At 39.2% G+C, this 9,034-nt stretch overlaps 1 long non-coding RNA gene across 1 annotated transcript; it reads right to left on the minus strand.

Moving 5' to 3' along the window:
* Positions 1-2,837: 2,837 nt before the first annotated feature.
* Positions 2,838-7,005, minus strand: LOC140338710 (uncharacterized). Its single transcript, XR_011922303.1, has 3 exons — positions 6,757-7,005; positions 4,117-4,230; positions 2,838-3,348 (listed from the first exon to the last, which is right to left on the minus strand). It is a non-coding gene; the product is annotated as an uncharacterized lncRNA (long non-coding RNA).
* Positions 7,006-9,034: the final 2,029 nt, after the last annotated feature.

Here is a 9,034-nt window from a genome sequence, read left to right on the forward strand (position 1 = left end):
TTTTTTCTTGTATTCTTAGGTTTGACTACACTTAGGAGTTTTTACCTGTAAATATCTAGCAAATGGGAGTTTGGCTGGGGTCATTTAAAATCAGCGAGTGGAAATTGTACCTTTGCATACTGCTCCACCCTTCATTTGAATTACTGCGGGTCATTCAGACTAGGTGGGAGCATCAGATGAGGAGAGAGGGGTATCTGCCTGAAAGCTTCACTAAGTCCCAAATATGGAGGGATCTTTGGAGGATGGGACTGGAAATGTGTATCAGCTTAAATGGAGGGATCCATAGTAAAGTCTCCATTGGCACAATAGCTGTGTCGTCATCTTTGCCTTCAAAACATTTGCTAAAACCCTTCTGTGTCTTCAGCATCTGCTCATACGTGTGATTATTTTTCTTTGTACGAAATACCTTCAGACTGGCTAGACTAAGATGGCAAGTAGCCTGGACTGCAATAGATTTAGCTAAAAATGAACTGAACCCAGCATTAGCTTCAGTACAACAGGTCATGTGAACAATAAAATTGGTCCAGACAGCATAATCAGCCATTTCTTTTTTTTTTCTACCTCTACAGCTTTCTCTAGCAAGCAAATGCATGCCACATGAAAAAGTATGGTGAGCAAACCTTGGAAATAGTTAATTTTTTATACTTATTCAAACAGGTAAACAGATATTTTATTAAACAGTGTCTACATAGTTAGGTTTTATGAGTATATCATTTTTATATCTGGTGGTTTAGCTACAGTATATCAAATTGCCAAGATTTAATTTACCCTCAGAAAGGTGAATACAGGATACCCTCCACTTTTGTAAAAAAAAAAAACATACAAATTTTACATACAATGAAAAATAATGAAATAACTTGAATGTACTATTTCAATTTCTTTTGTTTTGTTCTTTTTTTTTTACAGTAAAACAATTGAAAATGAATCAGGTAAGCAGTTAAGGTAAAAATCTAAACTTGTAGCTTTTCCTGGACTGTTCAGTGTTAGGACAATCCCACCAGATGCTCCAACAATAGTCATCTATCGAATCCCTTATACCCTGATGCCATCCTTCCATGACTTTCAAAGCTTGGTGGAATCGTTCACCTTGCTCATCACTGACGGCACCACGGTTTTCCAGGAAGTTAGAAAGATGGCTATGCAGAAAATGCACCTTGATGCTCATATTGCAGCCAAGCATGCTGTAGCTCTCCAAGAGTTTCTGGACAATTTCTGTGTAATTATTTGCTCATGTGTTTCCAAGTAAGTACTTGACAATGGCTTTCAACGATAACCAAGCATTCTTTTCGACTTCTGACATTGTTCTGATGAAATGTTCATCTTTGATGAGCCATAGAATCTGTGGCCCATCAAACACACTTGCCTTTATTTTTTTCAAATGACAGGCTTAGAAATGCCAAAATGAGGTCTCCTTCAGTTGGCAAAGCTTTAACAAACTGCATCACCAGACCCAGTTTCATGTGCAGAGGTGGGAATATATTATTCTATCAACAAGTGGCTCATGTAGAATGTTTGGATCACCTGGTTTTAGGGGAGATCTTGGAGGCCAATTCCTTTCCACCCAATGCCTCTCACAAGCTCTGCTGTCCCACATGCACAGATAAGAGGGATACTTGGTGTTTCCATGTTGCTGACCAAGAAGGAAAAATACCATTTTAGGGTCAACACAGATGACCCAATTGTGATATTGCAACAACTCAATGACTCGCTTTATGTCTGCATACACCTCACAAAGAAACTGAATAGCTAATTGGGACTAACCCAAATATATTGCCATTGTGAAGGACACGCTTTGAGCTATTAATAGTCACCATTCAGTTGAGTTATAGATTGGAATTCACAATTCTTCAATTAAACCAGGTATGTTATGGCAATACCCAAAGCCACTGTCAGTTTTAAAATACTGCAAAATTCATTTTTCAAGTAAGTCATTCTCATGCAGTCTTGATGCTAGGAGTGCAGAAGCCTTCTTCGATCCCAAATCACTCAACTCATGCTGATCAAATCCTCTTCAGTTTCAAACTCTTCATCATTGTTGTCACCTAGTTCATCACCATAATCACATTCTTCAAGAGGGTGGTATAACAAAAACCAGCACTGAGATTTCATCTGAATGAGCCACTGGGTGTATAGCTGATGGTAGACTAGGATACTCTGTTACATTTATTTTTCTTGTTATATCCTGAAGTTTTTCACTATACATAAGTAACAGTCACTGAAGTGATCTTCTGGCTCTCGCCAAACCATAGGTATACCAAATGGCATCTTATCATGTGTTCCCTTTGTCCACATCTGTAAACGATCAACACGCTGTTTGCACACCTTATGAGGGGCCCAAGACTTATCTTGATCACCAAGTTTACCTTTGAAATATGCCAAATAGGCTTGCTCTACAAATGTGCTCATGTTAGCCCTTTGACTGGGAACGGTGAAACTGCCACAGATGTACCAAAATTAATCAGGGTTGTTTTGGCACTTACGACGAGAAACAGCAGAGCCAGACATGATCTGAATGAAAGGAAATGTGTGCAAGTAGAAAAAATTAATTTTGCTTATTCACTGTAGAGCAGCACACAACCTCTGATCACACTGTCTTGCATGTAGATGATTAGCATATACAATTCCACACACAGTAATTGGATTATATAAGCAGTAGAAAAAAAAAAAAACACATTCCAGAAGAAAACTAACTGCACTTTAAGAACCAGCATACCTATTTTAGTGTAAATAAGCTTAAAAATTGAATTCAACAAAAAGTTTGTTCAAAATTGTTCCCCAGTGTTATGCTTGCTATATAAATAACCCCCCCACCCCCAACAAAACACAGAACAAGCTGATGGAACCAAAAGGTCAAATTTATTTTGCATTTTTTTCCCACAAACCTTGACAACAAAATTCTTCACACAACTGGTCATTGTGAAGATTTGCGAGTGCCCTGTTCATGTATGTTATTTCACATATTTCTGTTTTATTAATACAGCAAACTGTTGAGCAAAATGTACTATAAGTTCCTTTTCATGTGCAGATAGGAAGCCTCAAACCCAATTTATTGCAGAACATTGAACAAAGTTATGACATTCTAGATAGGAAGTATGGTGAACCTTTTTCCACTTTCAAATACAGCAAAAGGTGAAAAAAAAAATAGAGATATGAACGTAACACCTGAGAAATTACTTCATTCAAAACACTACACATTCTAGTAGCCATGTTATACAATAGGAAGACATAGGAATAGTGTTCTTTCATCAAAATATGGAAGAGTAGTTAGATACGTGCACATTCCTTTTTCGTAAGTGACCTTTTGTTTTCCCACGGGATATCATACACAATGAAATCACATCTTGTTTTCTGCAAAAAGTAAGAAATGAAAAAGAAATGAAAATTTATGATCAAAAAATTGTGTAGTACAGTAATTAAAGGCCATTTTAAACTCATGGTTCATCTCAAACTCAACCACGGTCCTAACCTCTCCCATTTAGGTGATCAGGAGAGCCCGGGACCCTTATTTGTTGCATGCGACTGCAGCATTAACACTGCATGGTTCACAAGTGGGACATATCACTTTTACCCACAAAATGGTGGTCTGAAGATCTACAAAGCGGTCACAGCCTCATGCAAATCTTGTGGGCCAAGGTGCAGTTTGCATCAGGTAAACAGTAAAACATGTAGGGGAGGGAGTTTTGTCACCTACATAAGCTTGAGTGTTAAACACCAATTCAGCACGCTCAGCCCAACCATAGCAAACACTTGCAGGTGCCAGTCCTCTCAGGTGCTCTGGCATGGAGTTACTGCTTAGGTCAGGCGCCTAGACCTGCACTTTTCCTTTCACTAAACATGTACAAGAAGCCATCATCCTGGAAACATGCAATAGACTGTGCACTTACAAAAAGTGAATTTCCACTTTGTAATATTTTCAAAAAGCTCATGGTAAATCCTACAAAACTCCACTTTTACCTGAATGCAATTAGGTATATATTGCAAATTTGTTAGGATTTTCATTAATAGTAAATGTAGAAAACAAAGTGAAAATATACTTTTGCAAAGTTAACATGGAAACCACCCTTAAAAAGGCAATACTGGCACTGATTTAAAAGAAAAGAAAATAAATTGCTTTACATTAAGTTTTTCATCTGTTAGGAGTGGACAAGCTTTAATCATGTACTTTTCACTCTTCTTGCATGCTGTGTCTCCCAACACTAGGGTCAATTTATAGTTCATCCCAGCAACCACCTAAATATAACAAAATGAGAAGTGTTAGTTAGAGACATCCTAAAGACACAGAAAAAAAAAACCAAACTGTTCAGTCTAAAACATGACTCTGAATTTGACAAAGGATTCCCATGTATTGCTACTCATAGATTGAAACCATATCATACCAATTTAGTTATGTCACAAAGGACTACAGAATAAAAAATTCCTTCTTTACCAATTTAAAGTTGTGGTGCATACAAAGTAATTCTTTTAGTACTTTATTCAAGTTTCAAGGGTCTACATCTCTTGCCTTGCCACCCTAGGGCAGAGTTTATCAGCCTTTTTAACATGGGGGAATCAATGAAATAGCATTCAGGTCTTCAGGGAACCCCTGCAACATTACTATACACACAGCTCAAAGTACATTAGTGTGATATTCACAAAGCCTCTAACATTGCTGGTCATTGGGAGGATTATCACCCTTACAGATAGCTAAAAAGGTCATTGGTGTAAGTTAAACTGATCTGAGAGGCACAAATTTCTAATTGCTCAAGGAACCCCTAGCAACCTCTGGAATAACCACAGGGTTTCATGAACTCTGGTTGAGAAATCCTGCCCTAGGGTGTAACTCAGCAGTCAGCTCAATAGCAGAAGGTCTGTTCTGTGTTGCAGATGCACAATGGTGGCTTGAGTGCATGATTTATGGAAATTTGTTGTCAAACATACGTGCAAATTTTCTTTACTTGTTACTCTAACAGCTCCACCCCTCAATCCCCACAGTACCACCCTCCCCAAAATATAAAAAAAAAAAAAACTTTTCCATACAGGTGTTATTCTTGTGACTTGACAAGGAAGGGTAATGTACTGTATGGATATAGTCAGGAAGTGAAAATTATGGGTAAGTAGGATAACAATTTTCCACATTCCTGGCACTCCTGACAGCCCATTACTGGCAATACCAATAAAAAGAAAACACAATGCAACATGAACTGGTAATCAAATGTATTCTTTATAAAGACCTGCTTGCAGAACAGAAGCCCATACTGCCACACAATAATGCTAATGATTTTTCAACCGGCTGCTTTACAGATCACTTTTATATAGACCTTAACAAATGAAGCCTATGGCACCCCCCCCCCCGAGTTCAAAGCACCTTGACACCCCAATAATAAAACTCAGCCCTATACCATAATATGTTAGGAATCTAGGAGGCAAAAACAGAGATACAGTCTAAGGAAGTTGGGGTGGATTAAAAGATTATCGGTATCTCTAAAACCCTTCTTTCTCTGTAGTAAATGGAGGTAAAATGCTCAGTATGCAATTTCTGAAAATACTAATTTCTTGAGATCCTTCAGCAAATAACGGTCTCAAGGCTGAAAGACCATCCAGTTAAAGCGATATAAAGACACTCCAACAATGGATCCAAAAGTACTATCATTAGGAACAGTGTAATGGGTCTCCTTCACAGAGAAAGCACATAGCTCCAAATCTATTCTTGCTGGATTAACCGCAAAGAAAAAACCTTCCAGGTAATTTCAACCATTCCTCTGTGGCAAAGCCCTTGAATGGATGGACAGGAGGTTCCATGAGCAATCACTAGACCGGAGGAAAATCTCATGCCAGAATCAATGACTGTTAGAGGCTTTAAATTCACTACTGCCCACCCATAGGCATTCTACCCACATGGAGGATGTGAGGGCTGATTGAGCAAACACTGTACCCTAATCAAGTTGTGCTGCAGACCTTTGTCCACAGCAAATTGAAAAAATTGTAGAACTTTTGCTGGCAAAGAGTTTGATGGGGACAATCCCATGGACACTTTTTGGTAGGTTCCATTACTAAATATTCTCTGAGCTTTCAGCAGGGCAGTCACTCTCTCCTAGGCAGATTGTGTTGGGATGCCACCACCCACCCTAGAAGAGAAGGTTATCCTGGCAAGGAAGGGCCCAAAGATAAAGCAAGAGAACAGCTAAATACCGGTCTAGCTGCTTGCAGGAGCCATTTATTTAGCACTTACAGTGCATCCCAGATAAACCACTAAATGGGGGGCAGTTATATGCATTTATCAAAAAACTGCCAAAACTTACCAAAAAAAAAATAAAAATCTTACTGCTCAACATTTGATAATTTACATTTTGTTGGTTTTGTAGTGATTTTTGAGGAATGTGATCAAGCCTAAAAATACAAGGTAGCCAGAAGTAATATAATTCCACTTTATGTTTGTTACCTAGTCCTTGCCTATTTTGTTTTAGTGTAGCATTTTATTTCCTCAGATTTCCCTGGATCACATGTTTACCATTATAAATACAGCTTTATAAATTAATCTCTAAAATAAAGGATAATTAGCAATGAAAAGCTAAACAAAATGGAACATGAAAATACTTAGTTTGGTTTCCCTGTAACATGGGTCAGCTGGCAGCTCCCCCATACCCGTGTTATGTACAGGGGGGAAATACAGGTACATCCTCCATGCAGCCCTGCATAGAATAATAACCTGCACCCAATGATCCCACCTCCACCCCATAGTCGGCCCAGTATATTACTCTTCATGTACACTGACTCTACCTGCTCCTGGGCGTCTTGGAGTGTTATCATTTTGGCTACGACGTTCTGGTTGCTCTGTAGGTTGTACTGAGATACACTGAACGCCGCCATTTCCCATATTGTCGGACTGTTCTTATCGGCTGCTCTCCAACCTCCAGGCAGAGCCCAGGTGAGGGATAGCACAGCGCATAGCACACCTACGAGAAGAGCGCCCTGACCAGCCATTACATGCCCGTCCTCTCACAAAGGTTCTGAGCGAAAATGAGGCGCAACTATAACTCCTCCCAGTATAAATAGGCCAACGACCGGTTACCGTGACGAAGTGGGCGTGTCCAGTGTTACGTACGGGTTGACAGGCGCAAGAAATCAGGGAGACAATTTGGATTTTAATATGTGACACATAACGTTATCTAATACCTGAAATAACAGGTTCAGTCACTCCCAGCCTCGGGTGACCATGGATAATCTGGGAGGCGCCTGTATCTATGGAAGAACATGTGATATATGGCATGTGGTGTCACACCTGGGTACTGTCATGTGGAAACTTTGGAATCTTTATTTTAGCTGCCAGGTGTTGTATGCAGGTCCTAGGTGCCAAGCCACCGTGCAGAACTGACCCCCCTCCTCCTATTAAACTGACTTGGGGGCCCTTTTGGTTCAGGAGGGTTCAGGGCCCTGTTGCAGCAGCACATTTGGCAATTCTCTATGTACACCCCTGACCACACTTTACATTACTATTGAGCTTCATATAATATGCTTGGTGTTGCATGAAAGATGCAGCAAGCAGAACTGTTTTCAATGCAGAGCACCTAAAGGTGGCTTTACAATGATCAATAGGTGCAGGTAATCAATCAAAATCTCACTTATAGCAATAATTGACCTAGTTGCCACCATACGCCTCAACCTGCCCCATTATTTGCTCAATCTTGGGCTCACCACCAACATTCGCAGGGAGAACTCCTACAACGGAAATACATTATTGGTGGTCAGGGTGAGGGGGCAGAATCTATCAGGCAAAGCATGGGGATTCCTTATAAATGCTGAAAGGATATATTAGGAATGCTCTATTTACAATTAGATTTGAGGTGTTTGTTAAATCAAATTATATATCTATTTAGAATAACATACAACATAATTTGTACATACACATTAAAATCATTTAAATCATATACATAAATCTCTCTGTATTCTTAATTGATCTTTGACCATTCCTTGACGCGTTTCATGAAAACGGTCTACTTCAGGAAGAAACGAAAAGAGAGAATTTAAGGTAGAATGATCAGTTCCATGATTGTGTGATCCACTCAGTCATTGAGTGCGGGGTCCAAAAGGAAAAGTGGCAGCTATGCAGGAAGTTTTTATTGCAATTCAACCAAAATGAGTAAATTCCATTATTTCAGCTAATAGCCATTTAAATAAACATCCAGTCCGATATGAATGCTTCTAACCCATTGCAGACATTGCAGAGGGACATAGGACTAGCAGCATTCATATCGGACTGAATTTTCTTCAGAGGATGTTTATATAAATGGCTGTTAGATTTCTGGTGTATTCATCTAAATAGGTAAAATAGTTGAATTTGCTCATTTTGGTTGTATTGCAAAAAACTTCCTGCATAGCTGCTATTTTTACTTTTGGACCCTGAACCCAGGCCCTGATTCACCAAGCAAAATCGGAGGCTCAGTCGCGCATTTGTATTCGCGATCCAAAATCGGAAGCCTTCGCTCGATTTACCAACGGAATTTCAGGCGCCGGCGTATTCGCGCAGTAGTAACAGAAATGAGCTTGGGGCCTGAGCTGCGCATCCCCGGCAGTTTTACACTGGCGAGCTGCATTAAAAGTCACTGTTCCCCTAAAAAAGCATTCTAATGGAACACATATTACCCTTAGCCCTAAATGTTTGTGCTGTTCAAATGTTTAAAACATCTATATGCGCTATGAAAAAAGTAAATTTTAAAATGACTTATTTCTTTCCTGTTGGCAAGAGTTAACTGAGTTCAGCTCCTCTACATAGGGGCCTATCTAAAAGCTTATGATGCCTGATCGGAGGAGCCGCCCACGGGTAAATCTTGCGACTGTCCACACGCAAAGCCTCAGCTTTGCCACCGGACTAGATTTTCCCACAAAAGTCACAAGCACACACACGTTCTTGTTTGCTTCTATTGATATATATGTATATGTGTGTATATATATATTTATATATATTTGTAATTACCATAGGTATTATAATTATTAAAATAAATAAAAAATTATATATAATTATAATTATTGTAGGATATAATTGTATATGTATCTAAAT

This window comes from Pyxicephalus adspersus, chromosome 9 (genome assembly GCF_032062135.1).
Source record: "Pyxicephalus adspersus chromosome 9, UCB_Pads_2.0, whole genome shotgun sequence".
NCBI classification, from domain to species: domain Eukaryota; kingdom Metazoa; phylum Chordata; class Amphibia; order Anura; family Pyxicephalidae; genus Pyxicephalus; species Pyxicephalus adspersus.